The sequence below is a fragment of the Adiantum capillus-veneris genome, chromosome 22, assembly GCF_014529385.1.
Source record: "Adiantum capillus-veneris isolate H3 chromosome 22, ASM1452938v2, whole genome shotgun sequence".
NCBI classification, from domain to species: domain Eukaryota; kingdom Viridiplantae; phylum Streptophyta; class Polypodiopsida; order Polypodiales; family Pteridaceae; genus Adiantum; species Adiantum capillus-veneris.
The window spans coordinates 108,818,447-108,837,486 of record NC_140952.1 but is presented as its reverse complement, the minus strand read 5'-3'; the positions used below and the strand labels follow the sequence as shown (position 1 = coordinate 108,837,486).

The 19,040-nt window shown below is 43.8% G+C and overlaps 1 protein-coding gene across 7 annotated transcripts in view; it reads right to left on the bottom strand.

Moving 5' to 3' along the window:
* LOC147430000 (pentatricopeptide repeat-containing protein At3g09040, mitochondrial-like) overlaps positions 1 to 19,040 on the bottom strand; it is an 85,940-nt gene that overhangs the window by 20,733 nt on the left and 46,167 nt on the right. Inside the window, exon 3 of one of the 7 annotated variants that reach the window (XM_086496189.1) lies at positions 7,994 to 8,300. The exons of 5 other annotated variants lie outside the window; for them this stretch is intronic. The gene's annotated coding sequence lies outside the window, so the exon portion shown is untranslated. Of the gene's footprint in view, positions 1 to 7,993; positions 8,301 to 9,051; positions 9,189 to 19,040 lie in introns of those variants that run through there. One more of the 7 variants, XM_086496190.1, reaches the window with a different exon arrangement.

The following is a 19,040-nucleotide window of genomic DNA, read 5'->3' as shown; positions in this document are numbered from 1 at the left end:
TCTGGACGCAGAGTCTAAGAGTGAAACCCTAACCGCTCTCTTGTACTTTGATGATTGATTAATACAAAAAGAAATACCGAAAGGGGCGCCAGTCTTTGGGGCCAATATCTCTAGGCACGGAACTCCGCCGGGCCAGTGCAAATCTATTGTGATCTGTGAATTGATTTGAAGTGGTTATTTGGTGCTGTCGCGGTTGATTCTTGACTTGGAGTGTCCAAGTTTGTTACAGTGGTATCAGAGCCCGGCCGATTTCTCTTCTACGGGAAATCCGATCCCCAAATTTTTTTCCCGCGGCACCTATGGCTTCAGGCAATGATCAGTCGACTCCCTCTGCATCTGGAGATGCGGGCTGGGATCACAACGAAGATTCAGGCAGAGAGTATGGCCCGCCTTGGCCTACTTAGGCGAAGCGGCGAGAGATAGAGCGTCGCCAGTTGATCGGCGATGCAATAAAGATGATACTCAATTTTGCCAAGGATCCGAAGATGGCAAAATATATGAACCAGACCTCTTTGGAAGAGGTACAGATGGAGTGGCAGAGAACCACAACACCACTCCCGAAACCCGCTCTCAAGAAACCTTCTGCCTCCAAGAAAATATACGGAGCAGGAACTGGAGAACGTGGTTGATGCACGGATTGCTCAGCTTTTCGACGTGCAAAAGAAAGACAAAAAGCACGGCAAAAAGCAGAAGAAGGGCACTGACTTCCCGGGATATTTGGGTCGTTGGTTGACATTTGACAAGGCAAAGAAATGGAAGAAGCGTGTTTGATTTGAAGGAGTACCCAGTTCTTCTTCTTCTTCTTCTGACTGTTCTTCTAGCTCCTCGGATTCGAGCGAAGAAGACAGAAAAGGTAAAAAGCGAAGCAAGAAGCAACGCTTTGGAAAGGGCAAGAGAAAGGCAAAGAAGGCTAAATCTCGCCCAAAACTCACAGTTCTACTGAGGACTCGTCTACAGACAGCTCAGATTCCGATGACGGAAAGTTTTATGCGAACAAGAAGAATTTTTTTCACAAAGCCAACCAGTATGACTTTCTCGAAGATAAAAGCAAGAAAGTCGGAGAGTTTAAGAAAGGTGGCCACTCGATCAAGTTTGATACTTTTGAGGATACTCAGATGCTTCGAAGGCTTTGTCTTTTATACAGCAGTTTGACATCGCTTTCGCGGGAGGACGCTATTCAGAGCACTCCAAGATTCGGAGAGCTGCCTCTTACTTTAAGGGGAATGCTCGTACTTGGTGGTCCACGCTTCTATTAAGCAAGACTGTGCCAGTTACATGGCTGAAATTCAAGAGGCTTTTTATTTCTTCTTGGTTGACTCAAGAGTTTGAGCGAGATATACGAGCTGCTTGGAACCATCTCCGGATGACCAAGAGCAATACAGTGAATTCTTATTGTGAAAGATTCTGGAGCTCTTTTCTACCCGCCTCTTCATTCAAGAAGATCTCGTTCAGAGAACAGATTGAGCGGTTTACCTTGGGTCTACCTACAGAGATCCGAAATCACTGCTTGGAACAGAAGTCAGCTTCCATTCAGGAGTTGATGAGTCATGCAAAGCGGGGCTTTGCCATTCATTCTTGCAGTCTGACCTACCCCACAGATGAGGCCATGACACAACGAGCCGAACAGACTTCTGGGAATGAAAGTAGAATGAAAAAGAGCAATCCAGAGAAAAAAAAAGGATGCACGACCCAAGCTTACTCCTGAGGAGAGAGCTCGCTTCATCAGAGAGGGGAAGTGCTTTGGATGCGGGGAACATGGACATATTTCCGCAAAGTGCCCTGATAAGGCACAGAAAGAACAGAATGATAAAGACGACGACAGGTCTGAGAGTTCGAGAGCAGCTGAGGAATGTGGCAGAAAAGGCAGATAGAAAAGCAGAACTGGTACCACATGGCGTGGGACCTCCACCGAATCTAATGAATGAAAGTACAAACTTTGCCGCTTTCGGGGCAAAGCGAAGGATCAAGAAGCTCTTTTGAAGGAGCCAAGGTCAACTTCTTTTCACTTGGAATTGGCGGCTCGATTTGGAACTACGCCCGACAGACTGACGCCACAGGCGGAGGTAGTTCGACTGGCACCCGGATAGGATGTTGCCATTACACCGAGCATTGGCAAACTTCGTTTGCAATGACAGGGGTGTTCAGGGCACGTGAGTGACGTTCTACTCGGGATCCCTTGGTACCACAAGAACTACGCCGTGGTTGACTACCGGGCCGAGAAAGCGACTTTGATAAATAAATGAAGGGCTTAGAGATTGTACTTGATGAACTCAGTTTTCTTACTCATTCTTTTGGGAGAACTGAACGATGGATAAAAGTTGAATATGTTTTGACCTGAAGAAAAGAACGCCAAGATTTTTTTTCTCCACGCTCATGCCGATTGCTTTTGAGAGGGCCTGAAGATCATACCATTGATCTGATATCTGGAAGCACGCCACCGAATCGGCCACCTTATCGTGTGAGCCGAGTACAGAATGAAAAGATTATGAACTCAGTGAAAGACCTCTTGGAAAAGGGTCTTGTCCAGCCTAGTACTTCACTGTATTGCTCTCCAGTGTTGTTGGTTTTGAAGAAAAAAGGATCTTGGAGAATGTGCATGGATTATAGCACTCTCAACGAAATCACCATCAAGAACAGATTTCCGATTCCTAGGATCGATGATATACTCGACAGGTTACAGGGATCCTCGTGCTTTAGCAGGATTGACTTGAAGAGTGGATATCATCATATCAGGATAGCACCAGGAGATGTCTACAAGACAGCTTTTCGGACGACTTTTGGCTTATTTGAGTTTTTGGTGATGCCTTTTGGCTTAACCATTGCTCCTTCGACATTTAACCGGATGATGGATAGGATTTTTCGAGAGTACAGGCTATTTGTTGGCACTTTCTTTGACGACATCATTGTTTTCTCCAAGAATGAGGCAGAACACAGAGATCGTCTCCTTCAATTCTTTCAGGCATTACGAGATCACACATTAGTGATTAATGCTAAGAAAAGTGAATTTTTCCTACCATGGATAGACATTTTGGGACACATTGTGTCAGCAGCACAGCAGAAGTGCAAATGGACCTGGCCAAGATAGAGACTATCCGTGATTGGCCCGATTTGAGGAATGTCCATGAAGTTAGAAGCTTCTTGGCACTCTGTTCGTACTACAGGTGGTTCATACAAAAGTTTGCAGAGGTTGCTTCCCCTTTGCATACCTTGACACAGAAAGGAGTACCTTTTTCGTGGGGACCCACAGAGGTGACTGCCTTTTGGACATTGAAAGAGAAATTGACTAAGGGACCAGATTTGACTTTGCCGGACTTGCACAAGTCATTTGAAGTATTTTGTCATGCTTGTGGTCGTAGTCTGGGTGCGGTCTTGATGCAAGAAGGCCTTGTCATAGCTTACGAGAGTCGTTTGTTCTCTAGGCCGGAGATGACAGCACAGATTTATGAGAAAGAGCTTTTGGCGGTTATCCATGCTCTTACTCAGTGGCGGCATTACCTACTCGGAGCGGATTTTACTGTCTTTACAGACCATCAGAGTTTGTGCTACTTCTTGTCACAGAAGCAGCTTTCGGAAAAGCAGATGCGGTGGGTGAACATCTTGTCACAGTTCCACTTCGAGATTGTCCATGTGCAGGGACAGAAGAATGTGGTGGCAGATGCTTTGTCTCGGAAACCGTTGGTTCTGGCTATTTCTGCGATACATCATAGGAGCTTCGAGGATATGGTCGATCAATGTGCCACAGATACAGATTTTGCAGATATTTTCACACGGATATAGGATGGGGAGACAGTAGCTGGATACTCCCTTCGGGAAAGCTACTTGATGAAAAAGACTATGTTGTGCGTTACACAACCGTTGAGGGAAAAGGTTATGACTGAATGCCATTGTCCACCTTTTACGGGTCACCGCAACATTGCTACCACCATGAAAGGGGTAGAGAGATATTTCTTTTGGCCGAGACTCAAGAAAGATGTGGAAAAGTTTGTGCGCAGTTGCTTGGTATGCCAGAAGGTCAAGTTTAACAGGCATAAAGCACAGGGATTGTTACAGCCTTTACCCATACCCACCCGCCCCTGGGAAAATATTGAAATGGATTTCATTTTTTTGATCTCCCAAGAATACAGAATGATCACGATGATTTTCCGATTACATGGCACGCCTAAGACGATTGTCTCCGACAGAGACCCCAGATTTATGAGTTTGTTTTGGAAGGCAATTTGGGAGAACATTGGCACGTGGTTGCAGTTCTCGTCATCGTTCCACTTGCAGACTGACGGGCAATCTGAGATTGCCAATTCAGTGATTTTAGATTTATTGAAGTCTTGTATCTCGCATCAGAAGACTCAATGGGAAAAGAACTTATCTTTGGTGGAATTTGCCTACAATAACACGATACACTCTTCGACAGGAAAGACGCCATGAGAGATTGTTGAAACTGCTGCGAAGGTTCCATCCTTCCTGAGCACGAAAGATTAGAAATTTGAAGCGGATGAATATTCGCGAGACTTGGATACGGCTTTTGCCAAGGTTCGCGAGACTTTGCAGGAGTCTCAAGAACGACAGAAAAAGGCAGCGGATCGCCATCGTCGCGACTGGAAACTGAAGGAGGATGATTGGGTGCTCTTACTTTTGAGAAGGCACGCCTAAGAAAGAAAAAGGGAAAGGAGAGGCTTTTTCCAAAGCTTAGTATGTGATACTACGGACCTTTCCAGATTACTGACAAGATAAATGATGTCTCCTTCCGATTGGAACTGCCAGATACTTGGAGGATTCATAATGCATTGCATGTGAGTCTCTTGAACCCTGTTAAGGGTGATGTGCCTGATGATGGGAGCCTGATGAGCAACCCGAAGTGGAAGAAAACGAGGAGATCCTTGTTCCTGAACAGATTTTGGCACATAAGGATACGAAGAATAAGGGTAAAGTCCGAAGGCGGTTCTTGGTTAAGTTCAAGAATTATCCTGCACTTGATGCGAAGTGGATGGAGGAGGAGGACCTAGCAGATACTCCTCAGATTGTGAAACTTTACCTCGATGCTTTTGGTTTAGCATAGTCTACTCCAAATGAAACCCAGAATTCAGCCTGGCCGAAGATCTGGTGCAGTGGGATGCACAAGAGAGGAGTTACTCCACTCCTTTGTCAACAGATGCCTCGATTTTGATACTAAAGTCACTGAAACATCCTCTTTGAGCTTCAGGGATACTGAGAGCTAACAGTATTCTGCTGGATGACTTTATGAAATGGAATTCCTGATTATGATACTGATTTGTTCTTGACTTCTTGTAAGTGCAAAAACTGATAGCCGAAATGACTGCAGCATTTTGGTCTGATTGATCTCGAATAGACATGGTTGCAATAGGGGTTAGTCAATCGGACATCGATGAGGTCCCGATTGGACCTAGATGTGATTGCTAGCTACATTGCCGATAAATCATGGTCTAAGATCTCAATGAATGTTGAATGTCATGTGATGTCCTGTGATGTCTGGTGATGTCCTGTGATGTCGTGTGATGTGACTATCGATTTTGTACATGTGCTAGATGTGTGTTCCTAGTACGTAGGTACTAACAGTCAGTATCTGCTAAGACGGTTTATGGCTTTTGTCGGTTTTGCAGGCGTAATCGCGGTCGATTACAATGCTTTCAAGAGGGGGGTATGTCACAAAGTGATGACGTGGGGGACAGCAGAAACCCTAATTTCTGCCAGAAACCCTAAAATTCTTGCAAACCCTAATTTTTGCTAGAAACCCTAAATTCCGGAAATCGCGGATACGGATTATTATTAAAAAAAAAAAAATTGGAAAATGATGAGCGACGCGAATTTTGCTTTTGCTTTTTTTTTATAAAAAAAAAGAGAAAAGACTCTCTAAGAGAGAGAGAGAACTGATGCTTTTGATTTTAAAAGCTTTTGGGGCTCTGCTTTTGGGCATCCCTTGTAACCTTTAAATTAGTGGTGAGGGCCTCACTTCTCAGAGCATCTGGACGCAGAGTCTGAGAGTGAAACCCTAACCGCTCTCTTGTACTTTGATGATTGATTAATACAAAAAGAAATACCGAAAGGGGCGCCAGTCTTTGGGGCCAATATCTCTAGGCACGGAACTCCGCCGGGCCAGTGCAAATCTATTGTGATCTGTGAATTGTTTTGAAGTGGTTATTTGGTGCTGTCGCGGTTGATTCTTGACTTGGAGTGTCCAAGTTTGTTACACAGCCATAGCTTGAAACACTAAACCACCTCCAAAATAACCAAGATAAGTATTAGGTAATAGAAGGGTCTAACACATAGCGTGTTCATTACTCCCTTGACCATTCACAAACGGTTCCTGTCCAGCTAAAGCAAGTTGCTTTGGATCATTGGACACCGCTAGTTGCTCAACCACATGGGCTTTCCCTCGAGCATCATGAATCCTCTGCGCATTGGAAATCTCCTTTTCCTGCAATGGCTCAGTCATGCCCTGTGTAGGAGGCTGAAAACCCTGTGTCAGAGCCTGTAAGAACTCCTGCATCCTTGGGTTGTTAGCCAACTGCTGAAACATGTCCATGCAGCAACGCAGTTGAGTTCTAAACAACATGTCCTCTTCTTGAAGAGTTGAAGGAACCTTCTCCTTGCCATGTGAGGAAGATCCCTCTTTAGGTACTTGGTCTCTCTTCTCTGCCATAACGACAAGCATGTCCCAAGGGCTCTCGCACGCAAGGGACAGTTCCTCTGTGAATTGGACGATTTTTCACGCGAGAAAACTCTCCGAACTCGCAGTCTTTAGCGATGGAACTGTGCGTACCTGTGAGGGATTAGCAATTAAAATCCGGTTCTTGTTCAGAAGGCTCTTGCCTTGGCAATCGCGCATAAACCCCCAGAACTGTACATGTTCATATGAGTAGTCCAACTAGTGGGGCATTACCATATGTGCCAAAGGGGAGAGAGAGATGCACGAGAGCAAGTCATCGCGCTACATGAGACATAGGAGAAGGCAAGCTTTCCATTAAAGCTGTAGACCTGCACCCACTACTCACACACACTCTGTAGGTCACTTGTTAGTAAAAAATCAGCCCCTCTCTCTCTCTCTCTCTCTTGGGGGCCTCCTCTAGCTGAGGTGTCCTGCAGGCAGCTCTCCTTTTGCCAAGTGTCCAGTTTGCCCCTTTGAGTTAATTCTCTAGTTCCCACTGACTTATAAACTTGTGACTTTCCGAGTGGCCCAGACTTCGTTTGGCGGGCACAGGCTTCCATACTCATCACAATTCAATGCTAACTGGCCCGATCAGTCCCAGACTGACCAACCCAGACTTCCGATGTGAGAAACCTATTCGGCTGTAATCGTTTCACACTGGCCACGCAATGTCCACTTGCACCTTTTCAAGGGTCCCGGAGAAACAAGTAAAAATAAAAATAAATAAAAATATATATTACTTATTTATTGAAGGCAACAAGAAAAATACACCTCTTGGTGACACCTTGTGCCAATAAATAAGTTGGTTGGGCCTCATTACTCAGAGTATCTGGACACAGAGTCTGAGTGTGAGTCTCCGCCGACTCTTTTTGTACTTTGCACACAGATTAGTATAAATACCGAAAGGGGCGCCAATCTTTGGGGCCAATACCTCTTGGCACGGCACTATGCCGAGCGTGTCGTCTTTGTGAACTTATTTGAAGTGAAAAATGTGTGCATCTGTTGCACGTGTCAAAGCAAGGGACTTGCCGTACACTGTGTGCGAGTCACAAATGGCTGCAAACACACAACCAGATTAATCTAGCAAGCTCAAAAGAGCAAGGGTTGTCACTCACCGCCCTACACTTGCCTTCATGGAGAATTCCTCGCCGCGAAGAAGAGGGAGCTACGGTCGTGCCGCACTCAACCGCCTCACCGCTGCCGTGCCATCGCAATGCTCGATCGCGCACTCTCTCTCTCTCTCTCTCTCTCTCTCTCTCTCTCTCTCTCTCTCTCTCTCTCTCTCTCTCTCTCTCTCTCATATACACATACACAAGGAGATGAAGAAGAAGATACAAATGGAGCAAGAGTACTCTTCAATTGCACAAATGAAAGAATGAGTGATTTTTAGGTTTGGGTGACTTTTATATAAGCTCTCTCATTTACACTTGAGCGTCCATGCTTACCCAACTAACCTTTGAATGTTCTAGTTAGAGTGCGTCTCTCATCGGCAATCACTCCTACTCTTTTCCTATTGGACCGACAAGCCCAACCCAAGACTACTAGAAGTAGACGCCGGTGGTTAACATGTCCCCCTTCTTTATGTAGATTTCGCCCTCGGAATATAACAGTGCAACATCGGGATCCACGATATGAGTATCTGTAGTAGAAGAAAAACAACATTGTGAAAGCTCAAAGGCAGCATGTGCAGGCATGCAATAAGTGAGATTCATACATGATATTCTAGGAAATGCAAAAAAAAACATGAATTATAACATTGCCAACTACAACAAAGGTAGTATCTGAATAAAATGCAATTGAGTTAAGGTCTATTAGGTTGACTCTAAGAGAAGTACACAAGAGCTAGGGCTAAAGTAAGTACTAGATTGATCAATGTTAGTTAAAAAATGTCGACTAAAGAGTAGTTAACCTTAAGAATGCTCGTCGAGATCTAAAGACTAGTGATCTTATCACTTATACCACTTAAGTGTGATCAACATAAAATACAAAGAAGTTTGTGCTATTTGCTTTCTCTTCTTTTTTTCCATAGTTGCTACAAGTAGCTATGGGACTTAAGGTCTCAAATACCAGCTGGGAAACTCGAGGTCTCAAATACCAACTTAACATATAGATTTTCGCAACACAAGTCACATTTAGGTGGAATAAGCTACACAGAACTATATCCTCATAGCTTAAAATATTACTAAAGTTACTACAATTAATAGATAATTTAGGAATTAAAGTCAGTAATTAAGCGGCTTAGTTTAGCCTAAAGTCCTGATACCTATTTAAAGCCAACTAATAACCAAATTCAAAGAGATGAACAAGGTACTAGAAGTTTGGAAAAATTATAGCATCTAAATTGGCAATATCACAACTTCATAAATTTTATGCATTGTTAGAAACTCAAATGACAAGATGCAAACATATAATTGTGAAAAGCGTAGATAAAAGGAAGTAGTACACCTGATATAATGGAGAACATCCGTTGTAACATGTAAACATCGATTGTTGTTGTCCTTCAAAGACAACCTTATGTAGTCACAAACTGCACAATAGTCACCACCAAACATTCACCTTCCAGAGGCACATCAGTAGGAAAAAAGACTTTTGCTAATCACTAAACTCTAAAATAGAAACACTCCTATCATACTAATCCTACCTACCCTCCATCACCCGAGTGATGAGGATCAAAGTAAGTGAAGTTTGAAGAGCTCGGTCGGTAGCTCTAAGACTAAACCGCCATCCTCGTCATCAAGGTAGGTGTAATCCTTTTCGGTAAGACTCCACGTGCGTCCTAGGTTTATATTACCCTCCATAGTTCCAGCAGGCATGACCAAAAAGTCTTGAGCTGAAACCCCATTGTCATATAACTAACAGAATTGTGTCAGATTCCAAAAATCGTGGTTTTTTTCTTGTTGACGCCCTTGACTTGCATAATACTCTCAAATAGAGATGGCTTTCATAACTGACACCACACTCCATATGATAGCAGATTATACTTAGCAACCGTGTCCAATAAGACATTATATAGCACCTTTCCATAGGCATTATTTAGCTCAATAGGGTATCGTAGAGGTGTGTCAGTCAAGCCTTCATCTTGTAGGTCAACAGAAGCTATATGCATTGCTTCTATCATATTTAAAAGCACAAGTAGTGGCATTTCATCCCCCTCACGTGTTACCCAAGTCGTCTCCCTGTTTCCCCAAGTGTCTATGGTTGCTGCTAAGTGGACCCAATCCACATTCTCCGACTCGGTCATCACAGGTAGTACATCTATATAAGGAGAATCTTCCCCAACATCAGTGCCCACTTTACATGTGTAACAATACTGCAATAAAGCCGAGTGAACTATGGTGTCAGATCTATGATCAATCATAAACCTGTTTCCTAGAAAATGTGCTCGATCGGTTACATGATCCACTCGAATGACAGATCTTCGAACTGCAAGTAGACATGGTAAGTTTAGACCAGTCATGCACCATTTTTGCTTCCCTCATGAAAGGACGTCCTAAGATCATCTCAGATGCCATAGTGTGCTTGGAGAAATCCATAACAATGCAGGTATTTCTTATTTTATGTCCAAAGACCTTTATCTTGAGATCTTCTAGCATCCCAATATGTTTAACAATAGACCCATTGGCCATCTTTACTACTATGATTGTGTTCCCAAGGTGAGGTCTTCCCATAGTTTCTCAACAATTTTTAGTCACAATGCTAACCCCAGTGCCACCATCAAGGATTCCCTTCACAGTTAATCCCTTGGTAGTGATTGATATGGTTGCATTGGATTCATCGCCCTCAAAGTATTGTCCCAACTTGTTAACAAGGTTCTCATCTAGGTTGGGTTGTGGATGTAAGTGTTTTTCCTCTATTGACATCTATCTAGCTCCATCCATCTGTGCAAATTGTGCTGGTCCGACCTTCAGTTATCCATTGAGGAAAGCTCGAAGAGCAAGAATAGCTCAGAGTCTCCATATAGTTTGGACATGATGGTGGTTCTAACTTCTGAAGCCATCAAATCCATCAATTTGGAAATATTTAACAACGCCTTTTGGGCTTCAGTCCATTGACGTGGGGAAGATGGGATCTCCATTTCTTCGATACGGTCAGGTAGTCCCTCTGTAAACATTCTTTCCAACAAGAAGTGAGTACGCCCACTTTCCCAGGACTTTAAAGTCACTTTCTTCTTGGATGACACTAGGTATAGCTAGGGTCCTATGGACCTTGTGAGGTTGTTGTTACGTAGGGAACAATGTGTCTGTACTCTGGATCTGTCTAGGTACTGACTCTAGATCCCTTTGGGTATCTTCTACCAAACTCCTTAATTGCTTGACTCACTTGATCTCCTTTGTAGGGTTTGGGTAAGTTCCTACCTTCTTCTTGGGTCCTTGCCATTGTGGCTCATGACGATCTTCCTTGTTGGTTTCTTTCTTAGTGGTCGTTTTGGTCTCCATCGTTTCACCTAAATCAGAAGTCTCTTCAGCGTCGTTCATATATACAGGGTCGTCACCAGTCCCTATGTTGGTCTTTGAAATGGGATCTGACTTCGTTGCTTTTTGCAATCTTCCTTCGTGTTTTATTTTTATTCTGAGATAAGGCAATTGATGTTGTGTCTCTTTCTTCACAAATTTTTTTTTTTTTTTGGAGCATCAATCGTGTGAGTACGTTTACTGGTACCACAAGTGTACTTTGTGATGACTCCTCGGTAACCTCAATCAAGTTTAATGGCGTGATCTTCGGCGCATTTGGATTATTCGGACATTGGACAATCAAATGATCTATGCCACATCGATTACACATAAATATCGGCATTGTAGACGTGCTCTGTGCACGTATGTCGCACGTGTCAATGCAAGGAACTTGCCGATACACCGCGTGCGAGCCACAAATGGCTCCAAGGACACAACAAGCCTAATCTAGTAAGCTAAAAAATAACGATGGTATGTCACTCACCGCTCTACGCTTGCTTCGTGGAGGATTCCTCGCCGCAAAGAAGAGGGAGACGCCGCTACGCCGCGCTCAACCGCCTCGCCACCGTCGTGCCGTCGCAATGCTCGATCCCACTCTCTCTCTCTCTCTCTCTCTCTCTCTCTCTCTCTCTCTCTCTCTCTCTCTCTCGCTCGCTCGCTCGCATACACACACACAAGGAGATGAAGAAGAAGAAGATAGAGATGGAGCAAGAGCACTCTTCAATTGCACAAATGAGAGAATGAGTGAATTTTAGGTTTAGTTGACTTTTATATGAGCTCACCCCATTTAAGTAATTGATTTAGCATTTATCTAGCCCTCTCTCTCAAAGGGGAAAGGGGGACACTTGTCTCAAGGCTACCCCTACTGCTTGTAATGCCTCCTGCTTATGATTGGCTAGGCGTGGAGGGGTCCAATGAGCTTCAAGCATAAGCTACAAGGGGGGGTTGACCCAAGCAAGCTAGGGGGTTTCTTAGGGGGTATACTCACCCACACACACTCACAAACACTCTCATTGTGTGCTATGCAAAGTGCAAGAGCTCCCTCTCCTTCTTCAAGCAAGTAGAGGTTGAGAGCCTACACCAACACTCTTGGCTATGGAGTGCAAATCCAACCAAGAGCCATGCTTCAATGCTTAAGCTTGACATCTCCTTCTTCTTCATTACTATGCTATTATGTATGCTAGCAACAAGAGTTATGATAAGTGAGGAACTAATTCTTTCTCCTACGAAATGTTTCTTCTTCCTCTTCCCTACCCTCATTCCCTGCTAGCTCTCTCCATCTTCGAAGGTGTTTGAGGTCTTGGGACTGAGGCTTTGGATAGTTAAAGCTTTCTTCAAGTTTATGTTATGTTTGTGATGCATGAAGTTTTCCATCTTCATTGCATCACCTAGGTCACAAGGAACACAAAGACTGTATTGTAACAAGTCTCTCTTAATGGGAGAAATCATAATACAAATGCCTATTGGAGGGGGGACCGGCTCCACATAAATCCGGTCCTCAACTGTTGTCATGTTCTCTAAATTCTCTCTCTTGCAAAAGTATTGTTCATGCCAAGTTAACTAATTGCTATTATTATGTTGCTATCTTCAATTATGTTCACCCGTTATGCTCACAAAGTTATTTCTCAAAAGTACTCTCATTATTTTCCGCTACTCTCAAGTTAAATAGGCCAATTCCATTACAAACCCTAACCTAATTATTTGCACTCTCCCTAAAGAGTCAAGGGAATAGGATATTGTAGAGATTGGGGGGAAACCCTAAGGCTAAACCCCTATCCTCGTCGTCGAGATAAACAAAGTCATCATCCATGAGACCATATGTGTCATCTGTGTAGTCATGTAAATCTTCTTCTTCATCATAGGTACCCATGTTCACTACGAAGGTCACTAGACGCCTATAGTCATCTTGGTCAAAAAAAGAGTAGGTTTATGCAATGGGAGAAACGCTCTCTACTAAGTATGGATCTGTCGTGGTCAAGAGACGTATCAACCACTCTAACTCCTCAAAATTCCTCTTACATAGTAGCATACCTACCAAATCCCATTCACATGCAAGCACCGGAAAGACCATGTGAAAGATTTGTGAAAAGTAACGAAGGTACCTCTCACCCAAGTCAGGAGTGGATGACTCTAGCGTACTAGCCATATCTGTAAACGCAAATAGATGATGGTTAGAGTGCAAATATTACAAGGGTCGTGTTCTTGTGCATAATGTGTTTTATGATTTTGTGTTATGGCTCTTGCTCTTTTACTTTTTATCTTGTTTTTGTGAGTATAAGGCTTTATATATACATTCCCTAAGATTGGAGATTAAGAGGTCAGGGAGGAAGGTTGAGAGGGAAGCAAGTGAATGAAGGATGTCAGCAAACACTCCCCCCTTCCTTGGGTAGATCATACTTTTTGGAATGATGTCGTCACCTTTTGAAACCAATCGTTCCAGTTGGTAATAGGTGAGGACTTTTGCCAGTAGTTTTCTCTTACCTTAGGTGCTTCATCGAGTTGCAACGGTGGCAAGGTATTCTCCCAGGATCGAACTTGAAGTGGTTCATCAGGTGATTCTTGAACACTGGGAGGTGTGGATTCTTTTGTAGCTTCATGGAGGTCCACTACTGTAGGTGGAGGCTGTGGAGAAGCTTTTACCTCTATGGATGCATTACATGAGGAGCTAGAAGCTTCATAGGACTTCCCCCTTCCTGAGCTAGGTGGGACAAATCGTTCTTTCTTCGGTACCCAAACTAGCTCTGGAGCGGGTGTGTAACATTCTGTAATTTTTTTCTTTCCGTGATTGTCAATTTGTTTTGGAGCTACAGGATTGGGCTTACATGGGTTAGGTGACAGGTAAGAATACAATCTACGTTTTGGCACCCAGATTTGGTCATTTCCTTGATAGTAGCCTTCGGCTTCCAATAGGTTTTTAGGAATCCAACGCCACGTTTCCTTACATTTTTTGGAGCGAGTGGGACGTTTCTTACAAGGCTTCTATTTTCTACGATAGCTATGGTCGCTAAAGAAGCTTTACGGACCCACTTGTATGTTTGCTTTGTTATATTAGACTGAGTCTTGTCAGAAGCTATATGTATTGCTTCTACCATATTTAAGGGTACAAGCGGTGGCATTTCATCCCCCTCAGGTGTTACCCAGGTCGTCCCCTTGTTTCTCCAAGTGTCTATGGTTGCAGCAAGGTGGACCCAATCCACATTGTCCGATTCAGTCATCCCAGGTAGTACATCCATATAAGGAGAATCTTCCCCAACATTAGTGTCCGCTTTACACGTGTAACAATATTGCAATGGGGCCGAGTTAACTGTGGTGTCAGATCGATGATGAATTATAAACCTGTTTCCTAGAGGATGTGCTCGACCAATAACAAGATCCACTCTAATGACAGAATCTTGGAACTGCAAGTAGACATGGTTTTTAGACCAGTCATGCACCATTTTTGCTTCCCTCATGAAAGGACGTCCTAAGATCATTTCCGATGCCATAATGTGTTTGGAGAAATCAATAAAGGTAATCCTTATTTTATGTCCAAAGACCATGATCTTGAGATCTTCTAGCATCCCAATAGGTTTAACAATAGACCCATTGGCCATCTTCACTACTATGGTTGTGGTCGCAAGGTGAGGTATTCCCATAGTTTCCCAACAACTTTTAGTCACAATGCTAACCCCATCGCCACCATCAAGGATTCCCTTCACAGTTAATTCCTTAGTAGTGATTGGTATGGTCGCATTGGATTCATCACCCTCAAAGTATTGTCCCAACTTGTTAACAGGTATTTCTATAACAAGGTTCTCATCTTAGTTGGATTGTGGATCTAAGTGTTCCTCCTCTAATGGCATCTCCCCAGCTCCATCCATCTGTGCAAATTGTGGTAGCCCAAACTTTAGTCCTCCATTGAGGAAGGCTCGAAGAGCTGAGACTAGCTCAGGGTCTTTATATAGTTTGGACATGATGGTGGTTCTAACTTCTGAAGACATGAAATCCATCAATTTGACAATGTTTAACGGCACCTTTTGGACCTCAGTCCCTTGACGTGGAGAAGATGGAATCTCCATTTCTTCGATAGGATTAAGTAATCCCTCCGTAAACATTCTTTCCATCAAGAAGTGAGTACGCCCACTTTCCCATGACTTTAAGTCACTTTCTTCTTAGATGACACTAGGTATGGCTAAGGATCTATGGACTTGGTGAGGTTGATATTGCGTAGGGAATACAGTGTCTGTAATCTAGATCTGCCTAGGTGCTGCTTCTAGATCCCTTTGGGTATCTTCTACCAAACTCCTTAATTGCTTGACTCGTTCAATCTCCTCTGTAGGGTTTGGATAAGTTCTTATCTTCTTCTTGGATCCTGGCCATTGTGGCTCATGAAGATATTCCTTGTTGGTTTCTATCTTAGTGGTCGTTTTGGTCTCCATGGTTTCACCTGAATCAGTATCCTCTTCAGCGTCATTCATATATACGGGGTCATCACCAGTCCCTATGTTGGTCTTTGAACTGGGGTCTGACTTCGCTGCTTTTTGCGATCTCTTCATTCATGTTTTCTTCTTTTTTGGAGATTGGGCAATTGATGCCGTGTCTCTTTCCTCAAGAATATAATTTTGTTTTTCGAGCATCGATCGTGTGAGTACGTTTACTGGTACCATAGGTGTACTTGGTGATGGCTCCTTGGTAGCTTCAATCAAGTTTAATGGCGTGATCTTCGGTGCATTTGGATTATTTGGACATTGCGCAATCAAATGATCTATGTCACATCGATTACACATGAGTATGGGCATTGTAGACGTGCTCTCTTGATTGGTTTGCATTAGTGTGGCCTTCTTTTGTAGCCTAATAGGACACTTGGCTACACGATGTGGACCTCCACACTCATAGCATTGAAGAGGTGGTCTCTTAGCAGTGTAATTGATATTTTGGCCTCTTGCCGCAAGAGCAACTACTTGATATAAAGGTTTGACTTGTCCTCAATAGTCCTCCATGTAGTATTGTGGACTTTCTTCAAGCACATCCATCCCATAGGCAATATTAGGATCCATATCTTCCTCACATCCTTCCAAACAAGAAATAGATGACTCACAACCCATTTGATTCACAGAAGTGATTCTCGGATGTGGTTGCAGTCCTAGCACTGAAGGTGGTAAGGGTGTTGTTTGAACAACATTTTGGACCCTAGGGACCATGTGTTGTGTTGTTTGTTCAAGAGGTGGGGCCGGCATCAATGCAGGTACTCGAGGTGTGTCTGTCCATGCTAAGGTTGGTCTATTGGCCATCGCGCGCTTAAATACTATACAATCCTTAGCATGATAACCATACCTCCCACAGGCATTGCAGTTCCCATTGAATTTTACTCTAAAAGTAGGGCATTCACTGGTACTATGCGGTCCATAGCATACTGAGCACCATTGTTGATCCCTTCTTGGATACATATGATCGTTTTACAGAGCACAATTGTCTCTAAGACTCTCTTGAATAGCCTTGATGAGATCTGCTAAAGTCATCTCAGATATCTTTGGCTCCTTAGCAATAGGCTTTAGGGTCATTGGCTGATGCCCCGATGCTTGTGAGCTAATAGATTTAGACTCAACAGACACTCTTTCTAATCATTAAATTATCCTCCAATTGGATCGCATTGTTGGTGACTGCTTCCCAAGTGGTGATACCTCTAATGACTAGGCCATTGTAGATATCCTCATGTCGTAACCCCCTAATGAATCTATCAAGCAATTGGTTATTGTTGAAGCGCTCATTCGGATTACATCGAGAGTTCAAATGCTTCAAGCGACTAATAAAGTCTCTCACCGACTCTCCTTCCTCTCGTTGGGCTTTTTGGAGCTGAGAGGCTACACCCCAAAGTACTCCCTCTCGTATGTATTCTTTCAAGAACAGTCTCCTAAGAGTAGGGTAAATCGTTTTTTCTTCCACCCTTAGGGTTCTATACCAATCCCCTGCCTTTCCACTTAAGGTTATGCTTAAAGCATTGCTCTTATGTAGGTCATTGTGTTCTCCTAGAGAATCGCATATTTGTTCAAACACTTCGATATGCTTTCTCACATCCCCGTCTCCACTAAATTTTTGTGTGAGCTTGGCTATTTGTACTGCCTTACTTTTAGGCTCTCTATCAGACATGTTACGCATATTCTCAGCAATAGATCGACCTATAGCTTGAGCAAATGTTGCCAAGTTACCTAAGTGAGCAGGCAGCGTGGGTGGAGATGCTCCAAAGACTACATGTGGAGTAGGTATTAGCATTGGGCTTGGCGCATAGGAAGCCCTGGGGTTCCACGTTGGGTACGATGTTGTGCCATGTGGTGGTCCAAAGTTCATATGTGTGGGCCTAGGCATAGCAGTCGTCGGATGTGACATGCTAATGCTAGCCGGTATAGTCCCATGGAAATACGAACTTGGGTGTTGTGGTTGTGGAGCATAGGTAGTTGAAACAATGGGAGGGGTAGGGACTACATGAGTACGATGACCCATAGGTGCATACGATTAGTACACACTTGTAGGTACTGTTGTTGCAGGTACTGTTGTTGCAGGCATTGAGCTACCATGTAGTGGTGCTTTACTAACAAATGAGGTCCATGGCGTGTTTCTCGGCATGCCCATCATTGGGGTAGGCATGGTAGCCGTGGTGTCATCAAGGGAAAGATGAGCTAGACTTGGAAAGGTGAAGCTATCACTTGTGGGCTCAGATTGCACTGAGACCCCTGGAGAAACAACATATGGAGGATCCATCGGACTTACCGAGGGAGTCTCCATTTGCGATAAGGTCAGTTGTTTAGCCTTTCCTGTATCCAAGAATCTCATGAGACCCGTTGAAGGCATGTTGATCCCCTTGTTTTGTCTCTCTAACTCAACGACCCTATGGATGACCTCACAAACTCTTTGTTGTTGATCCTCCACACTAGTAGCACCCATTGTGGATATTAGGACATCTAACCAACCCACGTGATAGGTGTGACCTGTGTATAGGTCGGTCAGAGTTTCCGTTTGTAGTTCGTACTCCCAGTTCTCATTTAAGAACACTTTATCTAGGATTGAGGTGCTAGATGCAATGTTCCTTTCTAGGGGTTGGCCCTTAGCGGTTGCTAAGTCAGGAGCACTTGATTGCTCTCTTTGCAAGGATATTGACATAGGGGCTTTCGCTTTTAACTCTCTTCGTTGCTCCGCCTTGCGTAAGCTCTCGATTTCCGTTTCCCTTGCTACAAGGATATATCGCTCAACCTCTTGCACTTCAGCAAGGCTTCTACCATCGTGTAATATGACCTCGGAGGGAAATAACTCTGAAGAGTCAGGACGTGCAGTGAATGAAGTATTCACATGCACATTTTCTAAGGACATAGGGTCTACGTTGGTCACGAATAGAGAATTTACTTCCCCACCTCCCTCATTTACGTCATTAGCTCCATGTTCGGAGCGAGTGGCTCTACTAAAGGTTTCCTTCAGACAGCTAAGCACGCTCGACCCGAACCGCGGACCCATGGCATACATGTCTTGGCTTGAGCTATCGGGATTAGGCATTTAAAAACCCTCCATGACGTCGTAGTCAGAGGAAGAGTCACTAGCCGCTATGTTCGGGTCTTGGTTTGTACTACCTTGAGTCCCCGCCGAGGGCCCGGAACCTAAAGTAGGTGGATATTGAGAACTCGCGTCAGTCGAAATTCTCTCTAGTTGCTTCGTCTCCAGCACACGACCAGAGCACAGATGCATGTGCTTTTGACACCCTACAAGCGTCGGCGAATAACCTCGAAGGTTAACCGCTTACATTTTTTTAAGCGTCCGTTTTCACTCGTGTTTTTTTACGTTTTTCTAATGTTTGATTTTTTTTTTAAGTGTGATAGCTCGAAACGAGCGTATCACTTAGAGGGTCGTTGTGTGCTTTACAACACAATTTTCGGGCATATGAAGTCCCGTTGGTCCTCAAAAAA